Source organism: Bombus fervidus, chromosome 17 (assembly GCF_041682495.2).
Source record: "Bombus fervidus isolate BK054 chromosome 17, iyBomFerv1, whole genome shotgun sequence".
Classification (NCBI taxonomy): domain Eukaryota; kingdom Metazoa; phylum Arthropoda; class Insecta; order Hymenoptera; family Apidae; genus Bombus; species Bombus fervidus.
Genome location: NC_091533.1, coordinates 7,777,430 through 7,803,766, shown reverse-complemented (window position 1 = coordinate 7,803,766; position 26,337 = coordinate 7,777,430). Strand labels below are relative to the sequence as shown.

Below are 26,337 nucleotides of genomic sequence, written 5' to 3'. Positions count from 1 at the left end.
TCGTCATCCCTATGTATACCAACAGTTGACACTACGCTCTCCTCCCAAGGCTTAATCTCGTAAGATGCGGACAAATTGGCGCTGATTGGGTTGCACGAACTCATCATTACGTTCGCTTCACCCGAATATTTTTATCTATGGATAAGGAATTAATCGAAAATATAAAAAGATAAGTATTTTTATATATGGATAAGGAATTAATCGAAAATATAAAAAGATAAATATATATGATATTTCGAAGAAACAATTATACAGTTATATAACACAACAGTTATACAACATTTGATATACATTAACGCAATAGAAGATTTGGAAAATGAATATATACTAGATAAATGTGATTTTACATTGTACATTATTATAACGTAGGAATAGAATTCAATTTGAATGACGCGCCCCTATCGCTACTAGATATCGATCTATAATCGATTTATGTTACACTGCGCAGTCGATATGCGTAAGATTACAACATGATAGCATTTTGTGCGCGTCAAGTTTTCGGTTTGTTGCAATTATTAGTACCGTTAAGTGTATTCGTTTGTAAAACTAGTACCTTTCTAAATAATTATTGTTAATAGAAATGTTCTTCAACAAGAATATCGATCAATCAGTTTACAACACAGGTTAGTTTTCTCTTTAAAAGTTTAATATGTAAATATACTTGGGAAATTCTCAGAGTGGTTAAATACAACTATTATTACAATTTTCCTTTACAGTGCAATCTCAAAGCTGAATGAAATCAATACATTCTTTAATGAGAATATCAACGAAGCGACGAATATGAACGAATTTGTAAAATTTCCAGTACAGGTTAGTTTTCTCTTAACAAATCTAATATGTACAATACATATATGTAATACTTATACACATATAAATATTCAGGAAATCCTCATGATGGTTAAATACAGGCATCATTAGAGAGAATTTTATTTTTATAACATAATTTTAACTATGAAGAATTAAAAGAAACAGGAATAGAAGTTCAAAAATTCATATTAAAGATATTTTCTAGAGAAAGGGAAATCTTGTTGCATTTGTTAAGTTGCATAAGAAGGTTCTTCAGTTTCGAAATGGTAGACAGAACATTTTAAGGACAATAGTATGGCGGAACAACCAAAACAGTAGAACGTTCACCAAAACGCGATCCATAATCGAAAGATAAATCCTACTAGCAGTACCGGCTAATCTTTGAAAGTTCTTTACTCTGCCGATAAATTTCTTTCTCGAGCGCACACAGACTTAAACTGTACGCTCGGCCGCGTCTCGCTAAAAGAAAATTAAGCTTAACGCCATCTCGTCCGAGATAAAAACAGGGAATTCTTTTTGCCTGTGAAATTTAGTATCTCGTTTGTAGAATGGTGATCGCGTATACACTCTTGTTCATAAGTATCGGAATGCTTTTTGATTTCGTATAAGATTCGATAATTCCTTTTAATCATCAAGCAATCGATTAACCGATTATGATTTTGCATTCTATAAAAATGTTTCAAAATTATTTGTAAGAGTCGCAAAAGGACGAGTAATGTTGAATGTAGGAACCCTTTATTTAGCTTAAGATTCTATAGTCTTTTCTGTATTTGCATAAGTTTCAAATCTGATGATTAAAGGCTTTAATAAATTCCTGTAATTGTTCTAATACTTATGAACGAGAGTGTATCACTGCAGTACTTGATACAACGTAACTTTTGCGCGATACATCGTCTGTCTATTTACATGTTACCAACGTGATTTATCGAAGCTGTTAGTTAAATACCTGTCGCGAACCGACCGAAACCACAGACTCTTCGACTGGCGTGATTTCTCTTTATCTGTTCTTTTGGCTCATTCTAAAACGGGTAAGGTGTCTTCACTAATTTATGGTCGTACCAACTGCGAGTAGGTAGACAGTTTAACGAGGAATCGCCGTGATTAAGCGGAAAAAAAGACATTCATTTTGGCGAAAACTTTCTTTGTTTGTCGCCTTTGATATATACGCCGGCAAAGGAAGTTACACAATGACTGCGTTGGCTTTTCTTGCTTGATTGTGAGGCTTGTTTATAAGATGTTTGTAGGCAATTATTCGAGTGATTGTGAGTAATTTTATATTTCAGTAATTTTATATTTAAAAATATTTATAATCACCTACGTTACTAATATATTCTTATTAAATCCAATGTATTTTTGAACTTCAGAAAAATACGATTGAGTCGATAATAAGTAGAAAGAACGCCAGAAAGGTTAAGGTCACGATCGGCGACATTTCACGTTATAACATGGCATTCCGTGAAAACGAAAGGGAGAGGATGGGGGCAAAAACTAAAACTCCACTGGCGTGGGTAGTGCATTATAGGTTTATGGTTTTGCGATGGCATTTATAAGGTTTGCTTGGCTTGGTGAGTAAGTTCCACCAGCGAAACTCATCCTCAACATTTGGGGCGGCGATGCTGCAAAGCGCGTCATTATCGTCATGATATATATACCCCGTGTGCCATTAATGCGTCTCGGACTTCCTTATTGAAAAATATTGGACTCATTCCGCATTAAATCAACGACTCGCCCTTTCTCTCGCTTCTGTCTATCTTTTTCTTTTACTTTCACTTTCTATCGCTTTCTGGGTCACCCATGGACTAGTTTCGTCACGCCACATATTTTCTGTCTAAACGCAGCAATTTCTAGGAAACTGTCTTTGTTGAAAGTTGGCAATGGCTAATTTTCTTCCATATTATAAATTATATTCGTCGGTCAGTTGTTTGTGTAGTTTATGTCATGAATTATTTATGAGATCGATCGTACTTTGTTATGATTCAGTTGTACTTTGTTATTTATAAATAATTATGAAGTAATTATGGAATTATTAAATCACTAAATAACATAAATTAAAATATCATCACTATATTATAAAATTGACACACGAGTCAAATTTGGAATCAAAATGATATTGAAATGAAATGAAGTATGTACTTGTTAGAAGATTCTTGAATGCAAGGTATAGTATTTCTTATTTGAAAAGTGAATTCGAACCTTTCGAAGCTTCTTATATAAGCACGATTCAGTGCTGTATGAAAAGGTATCGTGCGTTGAACGAGCAAAAGAAAGAAAGATAGGAAGAAAAAGAAAAAAATGGAGCAAAGAAGCGAATTTACTGGTAGTAGTTTTATTTGTAAGCCATTCTGTTAGAACGTTGAATAATTAGGGGAGCCCGCTCATTATCAATGGTAACTTAACGAGAAATGGAGCTTTCGTTTCCTGTCTAGACAAACTGGCTTTCAAAAACGGAAGGCAAGAAAGTAAAACATTGAATGATCCGATATAAATCAGATTTTCGTCGCGATTAGATCTCTCTCTACTTAATGGAAAATATTATTTTATTCCTTCTAATAACGCTTCATCAGTAGGATATTTCGTACAATTTAATCGACTATTATGTAATATTATTAACACTTTTATTACTATATTAACACATACCTACATTATATTGTATGAATTGTGTTATCAGTGATAATAAAAGTGTATTATGTTATATATTCTTTGTTTCAAGGTATTTAGGTTTTTGTGTCCGGATATATTTAAAAATATTTCAATCGTAAGATCCTAGTGCTTCTTGTAAACATCTTTTTGAATTATCTACGTTATTAGTATAAAAGAAATGTATTTCTTATTATGTAGTGTATTTTTTTTTTTTTTTTTTTTTTTGTGTAACAATCAGATATTTGTTCTAAAAAGAATTCTAAGCGAAATTTATTTTTTTCACGTGATCAAAGGGATCGATAACATTAACTTTTGTTTTTCTAACTGACGTTCACCATTAATAGGACAAGAGCAGCCGATAAATGAAAAGGTGATCGTTTAGGCTGTCTCGTCTGACGCATACGTACACACTCGTATATACAACGCACGTAAGTGTTAGTGCAATGGTAGCAGGCAAGCGGTTATCGCTTTGACAGTTCGCACAGTTCGAAATCCAATAAAAAGCTAATTGAATCTGTGACGCCACCTGACTTCACTAATGAAATTTCAAAGTACCAATTTCACGTTACACCGTTCTGGCCTACCTGATCGACGCTAGGGGTACCGACCGCTTTAGCAGTCGGTCGCATCGCTTAAATTCCCTAAATTGGAATAAAATGAGCTTCCAAACTTAAGTCGTTGCAATTCGTTTAGTTATAATTCTTGTGATTCCGCTATTGTTTATTTTAGATGATGCAATCGATGAAACGAATAAAAGATTTGTGATGAACTCAGATTTTGATTTATTACAATTATTTTAGGACAATATTCGTATTTTATTGGAATAATTGACATTTTACTTTTAAGGATATTCTTAAGAGTATACATTTATAGATTTTTAATAATAAACGGTTATTGAGAATTAGATAATCTGTATTTTGAAAGAAAACCAACAAGTTTGTCAGACTGTTATAGTTTATAGAAATTGTCATATTCTTTGACATTTTTACAAATCTTTTTCATATATTTTGATAATAGTGTACAATTTTAAATGGAAAAATTATTAGCGTTCAGGTTTATAGTCAGCTTATATATTTACAATTAAATTGCACCAATATATTTTTTTATTAATTATGAGTCATTTATTCAAACCAATAAAATTCACTTTCCTAAAACTTTCAGCTGGTATTTTTAAATTATTGTAGAAAGTTGCTAGTAAGAGGGCGGGTAAGAGAAGCTCAAACACTTTGTATCCTCCCCTTTTATAAATAGTAAACGCGTCTAGTTCTTAGAAGATTCCAGCAGCGTGTAGAAAATCAGTACAACACGGAGGAAAAATTTGTGGGTCGAACGTAGCAAAGGACTCCCTTGAGATCTTGCATCGCCAACAAGAAGATATGAATTTTTCACTCGAAAAAAGGAAACAGGAAAACGGGAACAGAGTAAAAACAAAGATACCTAGAGAGAGAGACAGACAGAGAGAGAAAGAGAGAGAGAGACAGACAGACAGACAGAGAAAGAGGGACAGAGAGAGAGACAGAGAGAGAGAGAGAGAGACAGACAGACAGAGAAAGAGAGAGAGAGACAGACAGACAGACAGAGAAAGAGGGACAGAGCGAGAGACAGAGAGAGAGAGAGAGAGAGACAGACAGACAGACAGACAGACAGAGACAGAGATAGACAGAGAGAGACAGAGATAGACAGAGAGAGAGACAGACAGACAGAGAAAGAGAGAGAGAGACAGACAGGGAAAGAGGGACACAGAGAGAGAGAGAGAGAGACAGAGAGACAGAGAGACAGAGACAGAGAGAGACAGAGACAGAGAGAGAGAGAGAATAAAAAATAATAATTTGAGAAGACGTATCGTTTTAACTACTTTTGTATACTTCTTCATTTACTTTGATTGTATCATATTGATACCTTATTTTGATTTCAGAAATTTTATCTTCGTTACGATCAAGTAAATTATTTTCAAGTAATTTTCTGTATTTTAGACAAATCTAGTTTTACAAATAAAATGACAAGTAACTTGAATTTTAAATATTCTACTTTGATTAACATAGTCGAAATGTTTTATTTACGCGCGAAACATCGTAAAGAAATTGGCATTCTACGATACGATTATTTGAGATATTTCAGGGTACATCTCTCCAAATGACTCTGCGAGAATGACAAATTATTTCATTTAATAATTAAATAATAAAACAATCCACATAGAAGTCATTTGTTTATTCAAATCACAACATAATTATTATATTACAAAATAACATGCAGTCAAACAAAATACTATGTTACTTAGATAATCGTTTCTCAAATATTGTATAAAAGTAAGCCTAGGAATGATAAAACTATAGCGAGAAAAAAACAGATGTAAGTACGAGCGATATATATTTGAACAGCAAGCAGAAACTGCGTCGTGTAGTCGCGATATTTTCAAGTAACCGTCTGAAATTATACGGCGTCCGAAAAGAAGGGGCCGCAATTACAGTTAAAAAAGTTTTTTGGGAAACAGGGGAGTTTAAGAAGTGACATTCGTCTCTGGAAATTAACTCTGGTCCGCACGTGTTCGCGATACGCAATGGTCGCCAGGTTTTTTAGCCGCACCATCCGGCGTGAAAAGGACGCGACATTAGGCACTGGCACAATGAAATAGAAGCTCCACCGCCCTAGCATCAAAAGATTTTCCCAAAAGTTTCCAGGAAATTATGTTCAGAGATACGTGTCCCTGCTACTGTCTCGCGACGGGATTTATAATCGCTGTGGAAGAAAGTTGCGGCACGCGACGAATTTCACTGATGTACTCTCCCTTACTGAGCATGTTTAGCGTGTTATTTAGCCGCACGCAATGATATTATGTTACGTGATGCGTATGAGAAATTAGAGAATGTTGAATATAACAGGTGCGATATGTGCAATTTAACTCATTAACCTTTCAACGCTGAAACTTTTCAAAATATATGAAGAGTGTATAAAGAGCAGTGACGATAAGTTTATTCAAATATTTGAAAAGTATTTTACTTTGTAAAAGTTCGTTGTACAAATCAGGAACCGAAGATATATTTTCTTTATTTAAAAAAGAAGATGGTCATAATGTTATAAATTTCCATGGACTTTCATAATTACAGTTTTTAAAGGCCGGATTCAACAATTTTCAGTTACTTGTAAAAAGTGGAAAACAAAATATTGCGATAGCGTAAAGTTGGTTCTTAATGGTCTAACTTCTCTCTTTCCTTTTACTTTCTTTACAGTGAGCCAAATCGCTGTTTATTACAGAATTTTCAAACAGAATAACGTTTCAGCATATTGAATATTTGCTCTAATTCTAATTAAAATATCATTAATACAGATCTTTCAAGATTTTTATAGAATATCATCTCTACGAAACTTGGTATTTTAATCTATCGTTTCTATACAATAATACACGAATAAAAAGTTTTTATTTGGTCGTACAAGTATTCTGTACATTTTTAACATGATTATTGTCTAATGTAACATATTACGTTTGGTTTTCTGTTTAAGCCTTAACAATGTACTACTTAGAATTAATTATACCTTGCTCTTGGCGCAACGGTTTTGTTTCTATCACGATGAAAACCCATCTTTGACACAAACACAGCATTCCCGTGGGGTATTAGGTTTTCCCGTAATTGTATTAAAACCAGAGTTGTGCAGCTGGAAAGTTGCGGATCACCACTAGCGAAACTGTTTCCTTCCGTACTCGATGATGTGCGGAAACGAGCGGTATTTCTAATTCAGCAATTTTAATTACCTCAAAGTACCAAATTTAAAGGCTCTCTAATACAATAATGTTTTAAATAATTTTCGTTCATAATTTCGTAATCAAATTGCATTTTAGTAAAAATAGGCAAATATTCTGACATTTGTGAAAATTAACGCAGCTAAATTATACCTAGATACACTAAAAATATACTTCATTTGTATTAGAACGCTAGAAATAACAAAATAGCAGAATCGAACAAATGTTACGTATATAAAGGAAAAAAACAGCTTCGCACGATTCGCAGTAATTTTCTTTTCTTCGCTAATTTTAATAGCTTTAAATTCTCTTCAAATCGAAACATGAATATATGTGAATATATATATACCTAAATCAATTTTATCACACAATTTTAGGCATTAGGTGTTGTTTGATCTAGTATTAATAAAAATCGTTCGAATGATGCACGTATGAAGACAAATTGTATCTAGATGCACTCGAGACGCAAAGGGGAAGCTACGTTCCTCTGAGTAGCGATGCCCGCCATGGGGGTGCGTGTAGAATGTCAAATGGGGATCCCCTGGTATTCGCAGATCGCCTAAATCACCGGTAAATGAAATTAATTTATCCGAGCCAATCTGTCGCGTCAGCGTTACGCTCGCTAGCCTCAGGGCTGTATGTACGCGTACGCGATGCATGCGACAGACAATATATTTGGCGCCCCTTGGCTACCGGTGCCGACCCATGTGACATTGTAATCCACCACCATTTCAGAGTTCATCCAGTCAGGTCTCTGGATAAAGGGCTCCCGTCATTTCCTGCGACTTGCGAATTCGATCACCGCGACTCGACCGTGAAAAACCCTTGCGAACCCTTGTTCACCGTAACACCGACTATTCTATCGTTCGATTCTATTCCTATGAGTACGCTAGTATAGCCATTTCATATCTTTGTATGGTGTTTTTGTTGTACATGTTTGAGTTTCTGAAGATTCTAATTTATTTACTTTATATATTTTCGAATAGAGATATACTTAACCATTGTTACAAGAAATATAGAAATGAGTTAAGATATTCAGAAATGCATAAATATACGATATGTCTAATTAGTCGGTCAATTCATTAAACAATAAAACAATTATAATTCAAATTATTTATTAATTATCTGATCTAATTAAAACATTAAATGGAATGCACGTACGTACATTCACAGAAATCTGCATATGTACATCCTTTAAATTTGAGATATTGTAATAAAGTCCAATGAATTTTGTATTAACTGTATCAGGCTGTGAATCCTGCGAGTGTATATCGATCCTAGGAAGATTACTCGTTCACTTACACTTTCAGCTGTCCCATCCGTTCCTCGAGTCACGTGACGCGAAACACGTGGAGAACGTCTCGCTTGTTTTGAAAGAGAGTGGCCAACGTGAACGCTTCCTTTGCATAAAAGCTTCGGAGTCAAAAGCATTCGGTGTTTTCCTTTCGAAACCGATTAATATTGCAGTAACAGCATGCGCATTATTCAGAGGATTATCCCTTTCGCTTTCGCTAGAGTGGTGCACTCATGCGTGTGTCTCTTCTCACCCTCGTCCACCTCCAACGTCCCCGTAATCCCCGTATGAAATTGTTATCAGGAGTGCTGTAAGACTGATATATGGTGGATACACGCATAATATGAGGGTTTCCAGACCCGTAGATATCCCGTAAAATTGTAACTTCGCGAATTATACGTTCCATGCTGCTTCTGTGATTTTCTCTTTTTACTTTCCACCTTCTGGTAAACGATCGGGAATTTCGAACTTTTTGAACAGTTTAAAGAATTTACATGATCTGTTGTTCGATCTGCGTGATTGTTCTAGAATTGATTATCATCATTGAGACGAGGAACGAGCACGGTAATAAAAATTGGTGATTAAATAACAAGAAATAAACATGTACGAACTAGAAGTTTCTCTTAAAGTGAATCCCATTACAAAGGTTCAAACGAGGAACATTTAATTGTAGATCATTAATATCATCCACTTTCATTTAATCAAGCTACTAAATCATTTAATAATAATAGCAACTGGATTTTAATGAAACAATCGGCCACGAGCCAGCAACTAACACAATCCTAAAATTCACAGAGCGTTCGAACCTCTTAGGTTCGCATTTATACGGATTACAGGTGAAACGGTTCGCGTGTGTTCGTAAGCGGGCAATTAAAATCGTGATAAATAGCATTCCCCGTCAGCGTATTCCAGCGTACTTGCCCATTAAGCAAATTAACGGAGAGAGAGGGCCACTCGATTTAAATCCAAACGGAGAATCGTTGCTCATATTGATTTCGCGAATAGAAAATCGTTTGGGGAGTATCGTTGCTGATAAAAATCGAGGCTCTCTTCCACTGCCTGCTGAACGCGGACTGTTCTTCTCCAACGTATTGCTCTCCACTTTCGTGGTTTCGAGGTAAACATCGAGCCCCGCGATTTAATGGCCATCATTTACATCGCCGGTCGAGAGCTGAGTAATTAAACCCATCCAAACTCGTTTTATACCGGTGCGCGCGGCTCCATTCGATGGACCACGATGGTTTCAGGCAAAGAGTGTTTGGGTTTATGGCCGGATTGTGAAGGGATTAGCAAACCGAATCCTTTTAAGGACTATAGACCATTATCTAGGAAAGGACTGTGATTCTTGATTTTGACGATTTTGGGCGACGCGACGACACGATCTCCACCTGTGAATATTTACGATCGTATGTTGCAACAATTTTTTGCGCGTCCATAAAAGGATAAATTATGCATATAAGTTGCAATCCATTATGCAATTTAATCACTACAACGTAGATTTTTCAATCTTCTTATAATGCAGCGATGTAGTTTATACAGTGGTAAACTCTTTGAGTAATTTGTAACGTAAACATTTAGCTTATACGATAGAGTATACATTTTAATGAATTAGCAGGTTGAATGTCGCGTGCAGACTCACGCGTAGGTAATGCCATTGGAGGAACAAAATAGGAAACAATGAACGTTCTGTGTTTAAGAGTGTTAATGGACAAATACGTAGCGCCTCTTTCTAAGGGGTTCTTAGGGAAAGGGCAGAAGGGATAGAAGAAAGTTAAAGTTTCTGACCCTGGGGGCTTTTCTGGTTAGCACGGTGGAGAGGAGAAGATAGAACTGTTGCCTATCTCTTGGGCCATGAATAAAAACACAATGGATTTGCTGCTCGTGCAAGTGTTTCCGAATGAAACTGCGCAACTAATTAAAAGTTCACACCATTACCGCGGCTAATGATACTAAGGCTGTATTATTAATCTGGCTTTTCGTTTTCTCGTTTTCGTGTTGTTGCTTGAAGGCTAGGTTACGTTAGGGACGTTGTTACGAGTACAACTTAGGAATTTATTTCTTCAATGTTTATAGCATCGTGCGATAATTCTAGAAGATTTTAACCAACTAAATTGGAATTCTTTCTGTTTTTCTCTCTGTCGTCGTTGATATTTCTTTTCGTTAGTTTTTATTTTTCACAATGTGCCTGTTTTATCGGAAATTAAAATTCATTTGGAAAAAATAATAAGTAAAAGTTGGTACGTGTAGTTTAAATAACTCATTAATCTTGTGTTTCGATATTATATATTTTTTACCAATATTATAGTAATATTATTTCAAGGACAATTTGGAATTTGAAACGAGAAATGATTTTGAAAATCATTTTTACATGGTACACCATACACCATAATACAAGTTTGTAGAGTATAATGCAGGATTTAGTTTATGGCTTCAATTTCGTAAAGTTACGGCTTACTTTCTGAATCAGCGGGCGCAAGGTTATGGAGAGTTCGTAATGCGGAAACTTTATTACTGGAATTAAAAATTTCCGGTCTTATAAGGCTTGAGGTGCCACATTCTTTTATTTGTCTCCAAAATACCAACAAATATAAAGTATCTTACGTAGGTTTGGTGGAAATGACTCTCAAAGTATATGAAGATACATATTCAATATGAAGAATTATATTTCTATTTAGGTTCTATTTGTACATTTAACGTCTACACCTAATATACCAAAATTGTATTTCCACAGAACTTAAAATTGTATTCTTTTAAAAATGAAAAATGTTTTATTTACGTCATATTCGATTTCCATCATCCATCCTTATTTCGTCTTGATTCATATTCATGTTTCTTTATCTAACTCGAATAGTTGTTTAAGAAAGTCCATCCATTCCTCTCGGTAACGTGGCCCTTTCCTTAAGCTGCCATTGCAGTTCAATTGTCCGGGAGAGGCGGGAGAAGGATTCTATTAAAAGTTGACGACGAGGACGACGACGGATCCGGACTTGCGAGTTTTAATGCACTTGTTATAATCGGCCCTCTTACCACGAAATACCGAGGGAACACACCGTCGTTCAACGGCTTTCTCTCCCTTCGTAAGTTTTTCCCTTCGAGCCTTTCCTCACTCTCTTCCCCTTCGTCTTCTCATAGGCATTCTCGCAAATTAGGAAAATAATTTACTGCCTTAACGAACGAAGGCTCGCAAATCGACTATACAATTCCCTCTCTTCCTTTCCTTCTCACACTACTATTCTTCTTAAGAAAATGTTTTGAAACGATTCTTCTTCGTAAGAGAGAAATTGATATTTTTGGACAGATGAGTTTCTTCTTAATATTAATTCTTACGGTGATTATTTTGACCAATATTAACACTTCACTTATTATATGTAGAAAATTAGAATATCGTAAGTTATATATGTGCTGTAAAAATATTTATTTATTTCTATTATACCGGATTGCAATCTTTCAACTAAAACATCGATTATTTTAATCTCTCCAAATGGAAATAACCCTGTTATCAGGGTTAACACTGTGACGACCACAGTGGTGCAACATTTACGTTAGCTAATATTTTTAATAAAAGGTTCAAATCTCACTTTATAACAATATCAAAAAACAACGATCGAGAACGAATTGTTGTTGAGAGAAAAATTGATGGTGTTTGTCACAGTTTCGAGAGCTTGTTATTTCGTGACCTATGTATGATTAACTCGAATATTACGATCAGACACACAAAAGTAAACACATTTCACTATCGAGTAACTCTCAAAGTTACGAACTCTGGTTGCAAGCTCTCGTAACATTCGTTAATTAATTCGATCGACTGTTTTTTTCTTTTTTTTTTTTTTTTTTCGACGAATAAATTGTACGAAAACGATACGAAAAGATTTAGTTACTGGGACTTTTACAAGGTGGAATGAGGATCAATCCGTGGTGAATGTCGACAACAAAATTTCTTCTGATCGATGCACGAATTACAAATGAAAGTCACCTTTTATTGGCCATTGAAAGTTTGCCCTCTTCGATTCGGCATACGTTCAAGGCAAACGAGATCGACCATTGAACGCTCGGAAACTTATTTGCCAACTAACGAAAGGAGATTTCTTTTCAGAGGAACTCTCCTCGAGTCCAAGCAATTACGCCAGAATAGCTGTTACAAGAGTCAAGATTCTCGCATCGTTATTCGATTTTGTATTACCAGTATCCTATCCAGCTTCCCGTAATTCAGGACCATAATGAAAGAAACGTGAAACCTTTTTAAATCAGTAACTCTTTGCGTCCGTCTTTTCCAATATCTGCCACCACCGTTGCTTTTTGCTTTTGTGTTTCGTTTTTGTATCTTTTCATATATAACAGATTAATAATATTTAAAAAACTATTTCTATAATTTAATATTCGTTTCAAGGAACAAATGTTATGATAAGGAAACGTTTGGAATAAATACGAGTACCGAAACTACGATAGAGATATTATCGGAAGAAAATTAATTGTCACGAAATGATATTAAATCGAAGGGAAAAAAATTTAGCTTAAATTAGTCAATTCAACTTTAACACGTATTAGTTGAAATTTAAAAGTTCCCATAAAACGTATTGATTGCTGTCTGATACGGTGAAATTCAGAGTTAAACTTACAAATTAAGGATTGCCTGGTTAAGCAAAGTGACTGACGAAATCGCCCGACTAAGCAGTCCTTTAATTATCTCATCCGTCTAAATTCGAAAACGGAGAGAGGGATAGTGTCCACTTTGCTCGTATAATTAGTAGGATGCTCTTTTGATAGAGAGTAACTCGCTCTTTAACGAGACACCCGGTATTCTTGACGGCTGATCCAGACGAATTAAGGAAGTAAGCGATTCGAAGAAACCAATAACGACGAATCGAGAGAGAGAACGAGAGAGCAAGAGGATATAGCTTGGCTTCTAAGAAGAATCGAACTACCTCATTACGTTAATTTCCCCGGAGATGCCTGCATTTTTCTGATTCCATCCGTTCATCGTCGCACGCCGTTGCTCCACTTTTTCTCTCTTTCTTTCTCCGACAAGAGTTAGAAGGGAGAGAGAGATTTTATATCGAGAGACGCAAGGCTGAGAATGAAACCATTTATTGCAACGTGAAGATCCGTAAGAGGTAAGGGTCCAGAATGCCTTTACCCGGGGGAATGATGGGACGAGCCGTCGCAGACTTCGACCTGCCCCCGGAAAAAATCAAGGAAGAAACGCAGACGGTGAAAATGAGAGACACGGAGAACGCCACGACAACGAGTTACAGATCCGAGGGAAACCGAACAAATCGTCGTTCCAAGATAGTAGTCAGTATAAGGAGACGTAGATATAAATCTGTGCTTTGTGGTGTACGTATATATTTACTATTGTTCATAACTATTAGGACACTTCTCGTTTTCATATAAGATGAAATAATTTGTTTAAATCATCGAGCAAATCATTGGCCGATCATGATTTTCCATTCGTGCAAGATGACCACGCAAAAGTTAAGTCGTAGGTCTAATGATGATTCGATTGAAACTTGCAAGGTACTTTGCTTCGATTTCTTATGCTATACACCGGAAAGTTGCGTGGACTTGTTTGCAAAAGTTTCAAAGTAAGATCAGATGTAGGAAGTAGGGCGTGTTATTGGTTCCGTTTGCGTATTTTCTCGATCCGTGTAGAACTTCAAATTAAAAGTTACGATTCAATAATACAGACATTTCTATAAGGCTTCTGCTATGTGGAGCACGTCGATGAAAACTTTCGTATACGTGCAAACGTACAACATACTTGTATATACATATACTGTGTGTTTTGATTTTTGTTAAAAAATGTGTTTCTAATTAAGTATTTTATTATGATTTTTTACGTTTATTTCTCAATAACTCGATGGAACATGTAATTTAAAACAATATTTCTCTATATTCCAATCGCGCAGTCTCCTAGCGTGCTTTCTCTATCGCACGAGGAATTATTCTCGCGCTTTAGGCCTCTAATTTATGTTTTCAGCGTTACGCTTTGGAAATTCACCGGGTATCCTCTGGATCGTCCAAGGTCCTCTTAAGAAACGACCGGAGAAATATTCCCGGCAAGTCTCGCTTCGGCGGTTAATTAATGCAGCTACATTAAGAAGGAAAGATACCGTCGAAATCCTGTGATTATGCAACTCTTCTCCTCCCTTCAACTCCTTCGAATCTCTCTATTCTTTTCTTAATCTGCAAGTACACTGTACATATAGCAAAATACGTTACATAGTAAAGTTATATAACATGTTTTGATAATAAAAATAATAAAATTAAAGCAGGCATATAACGTGTTTCCTGCGATATACTCAAAGTGGCATCAAGTAGGAAACAAATCGTGTGATGTTGTCGTGAGAGCAAAGTATTGTAAGCCTAATCAGAGTCCTGTGAGATCAATGCAAGAAACCTACAGGCTATTGTAGTATCGGGAAATACTAATAATTAATGATGATTTATTTACGAATGAATGGATTGTACAGATGTTGATTAAACAGAAAAACGATGGTTGTTTAACGTGAACTAATCGCAATAACGTATTATACTTTAGACAACTTAATAATCAATTTGCAATTCTCGTCACAACGGATCCAACGCTCTCTCTCTCGCGCGCGGACCACACTCTCCAAAACGCTAGCAACTCTATCTCGACAACGCAACTCGCACTCTCTGACTTCTCGATTCACACTTTTTGACTTCTCCACTGACACTGACTGTGAATTTGTCTTTCTACCTTAGCATCCTTTTGTCCTTTTGTTTTAGTCTCACCACGCACGTGTTACGCTCGTGGTCAGTCACGTAGGCCTTTTTTTTACGAAACTATTTAACTGAAGGACCGACGACACATTGATAGGCCTGTCGGCATCTCGGCTCGCGACAATGTTTATGGTTTACCCGATATCTTTTAGGCCTTTTGTCCACGATACTACACTATGTTGTTCTATTCCAGTTGGAGCTTCATTGAAAGCTTGTATACTACTGTACAGAAATACCATTTTGATCTATTTGTGGTAATAATAATATGTGAATTTAACCAAAGTGTACAAATTAATGATAAATTAACGATATAATAAATAATTATTAACTTCTTAGTTAAATTGATATATAAATTATTAGTACTAAGTATTAGTTAAATTATTATATAAATTTGATATTATAGTGCAATTTTTCATACAAAATTCTAACGAAACATTCAAACTCTAAAATCTTCTTTCCCCTAAAATCGTGATTTTTTAATTCATTGTTGCAGCAAATGAGCGATACATATTCTTGAAAGTTAGTGTAGTTGCATCAAAGCTGTTGAATGCCTATGTCGTTTCTGGTTCCCTTGAGCGTTGTTGTTAGCCCATAGCCGTAACATAGAACACCGATCCAACTTTGTCTCCTTGGAGAGTAGAGTTGTTGTTGTCTGAGAATATAGGCGCCTTAATACCGCGCGAAATGTGCTACCGGATATATGTTCCGGCATGCCGGAAACAATAATCGCGCCGGTAAGTGCGCGTGCACAGGAGAAATCGAGCGAGTTTAACGGGATGCCTGGAAGTTTTGTGAACGAACGAAGAAACCGGGGGTCGTGTTTAACCCCTTTCCTCTGTTTTCCGATTCCAGTTTCTCGGTTGAGATTTCGACCCTTGTTAATTGCTTCGTATTTTAAAGCAAGAGTACGTTCGTGTAATCAAATACAAGAAGCGGTATATCTTGAGTAGGAATTGCTTTCTTCTTTTCAGCTTTTCCAGGTAATTTAATTCGCGCAGAATATCAGTTTAGTTTAATGATCATCTATCCTGGCGTATATTATATCAATTCATCGTATATATTCGATATTTTTTTTTTTTTGTAAAATTATGATATTTTTCAATATTGACTATCTTTTAAACATTTTTGCATTCGCTATCATATATACAAAAAAGAAATTGCCCCTTCCATTTTTAATAGAGAAAATTCAATATATTGTACGATATTTATTTGCAATGTGAATATTTTGAAAAGCAAGAGTTTATTTTAATCTTGTAGCGTTTATTTCGTCCGATTGCATGCATGGTCCATTATGCCAAATTCCGCGGCTACATTTGTCGGTGTTCGAAGAAACACAAAGCATTATTACATACCGACAAGTATTTTGTCGAATGCAACTGAATTCAAATTCGATGTGCTGTTTGAAATTTAGAATCAAAATCGATTTTCTCTTTTCCATGTTATTTTATATACAAATGTATGCTGCTTAATGAAACCGTTATACATCAACAATCTCACGAATATGTTAGTACATGTGTACCCGTTTTAGAAACTACACGGGCCAAAACACAGATATATTAATTACACATCCTACATACTATCTTCGATACATTTTTAAAACAATGACCTGAAATTAATACCGACTGTCAAACACGCTATGAATTATTTTGAATAGTCCAGTAAGTTGCGCGCAAGTCACAACTTCCTACACTTCGGCATTTTTCGGCAATAATCGTCAGTGATTCGGACATGTTCGCTATCCTTCGGCGCGGTTTTCAAGTCGCGCGACATACCAGCTCCATATAATACAAAGCTCTCGCCAAGTTCTCCGGTCGTTTCTACATTTTCCTCCTCCAGATTCCCTTGTTCCTTCGTCCCAATTCGGTAAGATGGCAAAAGGTGGCGTCGTTATATGTTCGGCTAGAGAGAATCGCGAGGAGGCTAACAGAAAGAGAAACAGAGATGTAGAAGCCACAGAGGGCTTTAACTATATCTTCGCAGCGGTGAAACGGCCGAGCCACGATATTACAACCGCAATGCGTACCGTTTCCTGCGACGCATGCGCTTCTTGCCTATGGGTGCGCATCCGGTTTAATCCTCGAATTTCCAACAGTGGTTCACAAAATATCTAGTTAGTTATCAGAAAACATTGACGGATTTTATGTGTATAGGAGACGTTTTGAAATTTCACGAAAATAACTTATATATTATTCCTTAGTGGATACTAATATTTCATACATTTCAAGCTTCTTAGAGCTAAGAATTCGAGGGTACTACGAAAATAATTCCTGAATGTCCTGATTATTAAAAATCCAAAAGAATGTTAATTCTAAAAGTCCGTGATTCTAAAGGGGCTAATTGAAAATACAAAAGTTGTACTGCTTCACGCTTGTAGAAAATCTTATCTGCATATGGCCGTCGTATCTAGTCGAAAGCGGTGAAAGCATACGTCAAACGTACGAGTCTAACGCTTGTAGGAAATCCTACTAACAGGAAGGAAGAAGAGAAGATGGGAATAGAAGACGTGCTGGTTGGAACGAAGGGAACTGAGCGCAATTGCCGATATATCGTTAGTACGAGAACCGGATGTTAAATGGGGAATTATACCAGGTGTAGAGAGAAGGTAGTGGAAGAAGGCGGAGGGCAACCAGCAGGGAGCGTGTAAACGAGCAAACGTGCGAAGATTCCGTCGATCGGTATCTCGACGCAGTGAGCTCTCTTCGAGAAAGCAAATGGTTTTCTGATGAAGGAATGTTACTCTTAGAGATGTAATTATCGGTGGTAATTTGTACTCTGTGAAAAATTCAGGTTTGTAGTTGATGCGTACCGTTTAGCAAGATATTCATGCATTTTTGAAAAATTTAACTGTACGATTATGTATAGAATGCAAAAAATATTCGAAAATGTACGAAATAGCTAAAGTATTTAATACTTGTTCCTGTATATATATAAGTACTCGTTTTTGATACTCAGAGGGTGAAACATATTTGTTTATTCATAGTAGGTGTATTTGGTCCGATCTTTATCGCCAATTATTACAATTCACGAACCTAATATGAAACATTCTTTGCCATTTTTATCATACCTTATATAGTCAGAATTAAAAAATCCTTCATTATTCCCTTCAATTTATAACATTATAGAAATCGATAAAAAAGTCGCGCCACTTGTGCAAGAGAGATTTGAAGCATCGACGTGCTCCTTGTCATCGATTGCTTCTAGCGCCTGTATCCTCGTCGTATTCGTGTCTGTGTAGAGAGTGTCGACCTTCGAAATTCACGCGCATAATCCGTAGACTGGCACTGGGCCGAGATGTTTACGCGTTCAAGAGCACGCACACGTGCTCGTAAGTGCGACGACGAGGAATCCCACGCGGAATTCGGGTCTGGCCCTGGTAATTTACAACCGGGACAATTGGTCAGGGGATGTAGCCGGCGTGCAACAGGGGATAATGTAGTTCCCGGTACGTTCTCGCGAGGACATTACATTACGAGTACGAGGAGAACGACACTACTGCTCCACGCGTAGAAATGTCCCTTGTCGCGCTCAACGTGTTGTTACATCGAGATCATTGAATTCGGCGTTCATGCTGATTACGTTGCGTGTTTTCTGTATTAATAAAATTTGTTTCTATATCTGTACTTAGATTGCAGATATTTATGCATCTATAGAAAAATTAGACTTGCAAAAAAAAAAAAAAAAATATCCAAAGTATAATGCTTTTTATAATATTTAGTAGACGAAACAAATCTTTTCCGATGTCTATCTATAACTTATCGGTTTGTGAAGCAAATTGCGTAATTAAAATTTTATTTATGAAAAAAAGGTAGGTTCCTAAAATTAGCCCAATCTATGTTATAATCGAGCATTATACGTATAACAATGTCCTCCTTATGCGTCTAACAACTTATAAGTACCATTACGATGGAAAAGAAGTTCGTAAGTGCGTTCACGGCAGAATTTCGAGATTCTCTCTTCTCTCAGGATTGTCCTGCTAGCTGAAGCTGAAATAAATTCCAAGACTGCGGTGGATAGCTTGCAAATTTATGGTAATACCGGATCACGAATCTCCCAAATGAATTTTATTTAAAGTTTCTTACGGGCTCGGCCGCGGCGCTGTGGTTTGTAGGAAAAACTTTCGAATTCATAAATACAATTTGAATGATTTTCATTATCCGGTATGAGATTTTCATCACGACCGAGTAGACAGGCATAATGATCGTTAGACGTTCAGGAAATCGTTGGATATGAAAATGGAAAGCTTGAAAGCTCTCGTTGAGAGATTCCTTTTTTTTCTTCTCTCTTTTTTAAGGTTGCTCAGGAATGGGATACCTTAATTGGTAAAAGGACGTTGAATCTTTTGATTTATACGGTCTAAAGAGATCAAGATTTCAAATAGCTTTTCATGAAAAGGAAACAGTGTAGACGAACAGAAATGGTTTTAGTATATTTTTTAAAATATTTCGTTAGTTTAAGAATATCCAATTTCTTAGACGATTTTATTATATCAATACCTGATTTAACGTACTTATAGTCCGTCACAATAGTCTGCTTAAAAATGCACTTTGTTACAAAATCATTTATATTTACATATCAATATATGACGTTGAATTTATTCAGCATTTTTAATTGATAATTACTATAGACATTAATATTAACGACAATCATAATTACATAAATATGAACATCAATATTAACAAGAATATTAATTGAATAAATATAAACATTAACATTACATATGTGATATTACAAGTAAATAGGCGATAAATCTATGAAATTTTATGCATAACCAATTAAGGAATCGTTACACCAGCGTGCAAAAGAAATATTTAATACAGCCAAATAAAAGGATAGTTTTCATAGGCTATATATAAAATTAGCTATTGAATATAGACATTGCTTATCATATATTTTACCAGTGATCTAAATAAAATAATGATGAATAAATGAAACATAGATATCGTAATAATGTAATAGGGACTGGCGACGCAGTTTAGAGGTAAAGTTCTGCTTAAAGAGCAAGAATGTGTAACGATCTAGCCTGTTTTCAATGGTTCTGCGACGATCCCATTTTCGGGACAAAGAAATTCCACGGTAAGCGGCAGCAAGTGTGATAGGGTATAGAGTGGTAAGGCGGGTTAGAGTAATGAAAGGGATGAGGGGGAACAATGTGGGTTGATGGATACCAAGCTCTTTGCACAGTCATCAGGGACTGTGACTGAGCCAACCGGAATAGCATTTTCCTCCGTAACGTAAAACATTGTGAGCGTGTATCCCATCCTGGTGAAAGACGATGAATCTTAATCCTCCCATTGACACGTCGAGTTTCAGTGATTGTTTATGACGTAATCTTTCCACTGGAATTATTTCGTTTCCTCCTTTCACCCTCTATTAGACGTCGAATCACCGATTACGTCTCATATCTTTAAATAAAGTTCTACATTTTGTAAAATATAACTAGCGAAATATGATTATGTATATTATGGACTATTTATGTGAAGGTTTTCACGTGGATAATTTTCAAGTCACGCTTAAGCAATCGCATCGCTAAAACTTTTTATTAAATTTAGTTGCGAGATTTCTCTTGAGAAATATTTACAAAAAACATTGATTTCAAAGTTACTGATTGTCATATTTTAGATATTAGGTATACCTAATCTTCTCCTATAATTTTTATATCGGAAAAATATGGCAACGATATTCGCAAAACATTTGAAATATATTTCGTATTTCCAATTTCATATCTTTGAATTAAAGAATCGTGTAGACGAAACCGGGTCAAAACCGAAGAGTTGTCCTCGCGTAGTTGGTAGTTTTATGGGAACTGGTCCGATCTTGAGAGAGTATCTTGCCCCGGGGCGAAATACGCGCGGTAAAGAAGCATATGTTTCAGTACCTACATTCCGCAAGTTTTAAGTTTCGAGTGATGCTCTCGCAGATTTTCAAGAGGTCGCATACTTTTGCGCCTGCACTTTTCGTAGCGCGGTGTGTCGACGGTGAAACAACCCCGCAAGGATGAATAACGCGTGCAAACCCGATCCCGCTGGCTTGTATTCATGCTAGTCGTTCATATTTCGTCGACAACCTCCTCGAATGCTTTTTGGGTCGAGTGGTTCCCTACGTATCCAGGTATTTTCCAGCGGCCAACTTCTCCGCGTGGCGAAAGTCTTTCACCGAACCCAGAACGGGGAAAAGACCAGCGCCGCTTGAAAATCTTTTTCATGCTTCGGCTCTTGGTCGCTATGCGCACAGTTTCACCCGAAAAGCAACGATTCTGCTTCCCGCTGATTCAAAAATGTTTTGTCGCAGCTCCCTCGCTGATGAATGCTTGTTATCAAGAAACTCGTGATTCTTGAGCTGCGTGAATAATGACAGAGTGACTTTTTATTTTACATTGGTTTGCTTTGCTTTTTAGTTTTGGTTTTTTCGATATAAGTTGTGATATTTTTGCGAATAGTCTAAAGAAACTTAGGAATTTGAGGGTTTCAGTTATACCACTCTAAACATTCGAAACTGAAAATTTATTAGCGAAGTTCTTGCATAAAAGCTTCGTAAAAGTCCCAAGTTAATAAAATTCGATTAAGAATAATCATTTCGTATTCTCGATATTTTGCATTCTTTGGTATTCTCCATCTCAAATATAATCAAACCTCTTCAAGCATGATTAGTTCATTTATATACATACATTCCTTATCTAAAAACATTCTTCCAAGTACTTACGATAATATCTCTTCTTCCCTCCACAAGAAGTCAAACACACGAAATATGGATTGAAACTGAAACTGAAACTCGTATTGATGTCGAAAACATACAAATCAGTCGGCAGTTGGCATAATCAAGATAGAGTAGTTCCTTTTGTCTCGTTGCGTTTCCTGCGGATAATAACGTAAACGGTGGTAAATCAAAATGATCGATGTCACATGGCGCACGCGAGGATTCCAAGGATGTGGCGCGAGGGGGGGGGGGAGAATCCTCTAAAGAACATGGAAAAGGGACTCGAAGGTAGACAGACAGTGGAGGATAGCTATTACTATCAATTTGCATGCCTCCGGTCACTCGACCTGCCTTTATCGTCCTTTCATCTTGGCGATGCCAGGGGCTTATTTCCGCCCATATATTTCTTGAACCCCAATAAGAGACTCGCAACCACCTTCCTTTTCCCCCTCTTTTCTGTTCTGCCCTCCGTCATGCCACCCCTTAAGAATAACACGAAGAATTCGTCGCTCGTCGTTTCGCAATGCATATAAGTTTATAAGCTAGTGATTAGACCGAGAAACGGTTGTGCGTTTATAGGTAAACCGAAATGTGGAAAATAGCTTTTTACAATAGTACGTATATGTAAAAGTTTTATTTTCCTAGGTTTCGTTTTTTAACAATTTGTACAATTTCATAATCAGCATTTTCATAGTTCTTCGTTGAACGGGATAGTCAGGTGGTTTAACCTTAACCTAACCTTCCCATAGAAATAATCTATCCCTCCCTTTCTTTTACTCTTTCCAAGACACCATCGCTCCAAAATCTCGTGCCTCCATTCTCTCGGCGATGGAATTAAACAATTACTCGGGGGCCACATTAAACGACCTCACTTTTATTCGAATAGCGCGCGCTTTGTTCACGGCCCTTCTCTTTTTCACGGTGGACAGCGGGTGTAAATAACAAAGAATAGTAGTTAAATCTCATTGGCCCGTCCACGTCGAAAAAGAACATGTTGGGATGAGTCGTATAGTCGAATGTATGTATGTGTATCGAAGCATCCACGTGGGAGCAATGCATCGGAGAGCCAAGAAGGGGTTGGCAGAGAGGGCGGTTTGCCTCTCTGATTTACACCTGGCCAGACTTCTTCTGAATATTTAACGGTGCAAGCCTGAACATCGCCCGGTGTTCCGTCGTCCCGCTGATCCGGATTAAGGGAAAGTGATAAGTTACCCAGAGCTTCGTATGCGACTTCCACTCAGCGGCTGCTGTTTCGCTTTTCATCCCTCTTTTATTCTTCTTCTCTTATGTCCCCGACTGTAGTAGTATATATATACTAACTTCGTATCTCGGTCTACTTCCTTCTTTAAAAGAGAATTTTATATGTATATTGATCTGTTATGAAATTTCAACTCGTTTCTACTAGTAATAGTATTTATTACGGATAATTTTGTTTTATATTATTTTCGGGTATTGGATTTTTACGGTTGCAGTTTAGTCAATTATAGATATTAACACTTTGACTGCTACGCCGAAACCACATGTTTCGCTCAGGACGCCACGGGAGTATTTTTATTATTCAAAACATATAATGGCAAAATAATAATAAATTGATGATATAAGACAACATTCTTCCCCAATGAACCGTTTATCTTATTGGTGGTCACGGGTGACCATCGTGGTGCCTTGCTAACAGTTGATAGCGACATATTATAATAAGGCTATATCGTCGTAAGCAAAACGTCCAGAATATATCGTTGAAATGTGTAGAAGATATTAATAAACAGTATTTGCTCATTCTATATATAATAGTAAGGTGTGTGCGCACTTCTAACTTCAATTATATGATTATAAAGCAACATTTACGATTATTTTCTAAGGTGTGTTTATAATAATATTCGTAGATTACCCCTCAAAGATATGGATGCAAACACAGTGCACCGTTAGATACAAGATTTGTTCTCATTCTTTTTTTTATTGATGTTCTAATAAAAATGTTTAATTGCTCAATGGGGCACTTTTTGTTTCAAAGTATCTTCTATTTATCGGTTATATTCAAAATGCCCTAACTGTCAATTTTCATACAATTTTTACAATTGTAAGAAGTTCAAGCGGTCCGGTCACCAGTGACCATCGTGGCGTCGCAGGAGAAACCGTGGCCGGTCATATATGACCAACGTGGCAGTCAAAGTGTTAATATTATGGTCTACATCAAATGAAACTTGAAATCCACCTAGTTTCTTCGGTATATAAGTATAAATATAAAGTAATTTCCTTGTTATTCAATGTACTGTTATTCGATCGTATTCGCGGGGAGACGCGTTTGCAGTATAGCGCGTCAACTACAGTCGTAATTTCTCGTTTTGATTCGATAATCGACGTCACGAATGAGCCGATCGTTGATTTCGGTTTCGATTAAGATAATAGAGGTGATTTGAATGATATTCACAACGAGATAACAATTAAAATATTGCTTAACACTAAGTTATCAATTAAAATATCACTATTTCTCTCCAACAATCTTTCAAGAATTTAATGTCTACGAATGTTATGTGTAATAGATGTAGAAGGTATTTTTAGCGAAGCGTTATTTGGCGATGATGTTATCGGGAAGGAAAACTAGTGATGGGTGGTCGCCGCCCCCCACCAAAGGTTATTCGCCCGACCTTCGAGTATCTCTTATACCATATTTCACCGTAATGAGCAATAACTCTAAGGAGTGTCCCAATTTTCAGTATGTATTGTATAAATTAAGGGCCTCGACAGTAAGAAAAATCTCTAAATCTTACGTAATTAACGCTAAACCTACCGACACTCCGTGTACACCTACTCCTACCGTGTGCGGTCAAAATGATCGGTGATTAAAGAAGTAGTAGTTTTTATGACTTAACTTAGATAATGGTTAATCTATAACTAAATGTATATAAAATGACGAACTTTTCTTAAATTTCGTCCAAATTTACTTTTGTTTAATTCCAATTATAGGCTTAAATAGAATTACACTTTTATTTATATAGAGATGTGAGGTGAATAAGTCGTGATAGTTGTATTTGCTGGTGTGGATGTCGCTGCTAGGGTACTGCTGCTTTTTTCTTCTCATTTCAGATGCTGCGTAAGAAAAATGGGACTCCGGTGCCGGGATTTGAAACCCGAGTCCCGAACGTTCGTAACCTAAGGCGCTAACCACTTTTCTTTTATTTTTTTTATCCTGGGGAAATCCTCATGGACGCCTAGCCGCCCTCTGGAGGGCGGCGGGTCGGACTCTTACCGACTAAAACCCCACGGTGGTTTTTATGACGCTTGTCAGGAGTATCCCGGTTCCTTTCTTTAGATTTGCTACCGCAACACTCCTTCGTCGTCGTCTCCCTTTGTTGTTGTGGTAAGCATCCTGGTTGAGTTTGGCAGCAAGGTGTGGGACCCCCCCCCCCCTAGTGCCGCATTCCCTGGGCCGTCGTGCGAGTCTGGGGGGGGGGCCCAGACCCCCCTCAGTCTGACGGCTCCTTCACCGCGCTCTTCTATGACGGCGGTAGTGGCGGTGCCGCGGTCTCGCGGTGTCGTATCGGTTCTCTTCGGCGAACCACTCTGACGGGGTCGCCTCTCTTCTCTCTGTTTTTCTCCGCCCGTTCCTTCGCTAGCATTACTTGCTCGCAGTAGTTGCGGATGGCGGCTAACTCCTGTTGGCCCCTCGTCATGGCCTCTATGACCGCTTCAGGGGCTAGCCTATCGCCGATGGTGAGGCGTAGTACGCGGCGCAGTTCTTCCCACGCTGAGCAGTGTGTGATGTGCCGTGTCTTCCTCCTCTTGGCAGTGGTGACAGATGGACGTCACCTCCCTTTGAATTTTTTAGCAGGTACTCCCTGAACACGCTGTGACCGGTGAGTACTTGCGTCGTCTTGAATGTGAGTGGGACTCTTCCGCGGTCCCTATAGGCCTCCCAGTTGGGAAGGATGGCGCGAACGGCTCGGTGCGGCCGCGTGGTGTCTTCCTCCAGCAATTGGGAGCGCCACCTTTCCCATATCCTTCGATTTGCCTCCCTCCGGACGTCTTGGACCGGCCGGTCACAGTTGGTGGGCTGCGTTCCCCCGTCACCCGAGCCCAGATCCCTCAGGTGGTCGTACACCTGTTGGAATGCGAGGGCTTGCAGTTCGAACGGAGGTGACGCAGCTAGCACTGATGCCGACGCATGGGATATCGTTCTATATCCCCTCGCTATGCGGATAGCGGTCGTCCTGTGTAGTCTCCGCAGCAAGGTCAGGCTGCGGCGGTTGGCCATTAGATCTCCGGCCCATATGGGAACCTCGTAGAGGACCCGCGATCGGATCACTCCCTCATATAGGCGGCGCACTCCGGTTCTCGCTTCTCCGATGTTCGGCAGTAAACCGTACAGGACGTTGGCTGCTGCCGTCACTTTCGGGACCAGCAGATCGAAATGTGGACCGAACGT

General features: G+C 37.5%; 1 long non-coding RNA gene across 1 annotated transcript in view; it reads left to right on the top strand.

The window, feature by feature from the left end:
• The first annotated feature begins 473 nt into the window (after positions 1-473).
• The window catches only part of LOC139996302 (uncharacterized), an 80,155-nt gene continuing 54,291 nt past the window's right edge, over positions 474-26,337 (top strand). The window contains exons 1-2 of the long non-coding RNA XR_011802187.1: positions 474-623; positions 717-810. This is a non-coding gene — a long non-coding RNA (uncharacterized lncRNA). The remainder of the gene's footprint in view (positions 624-716; positions 811-26,337) is intronic.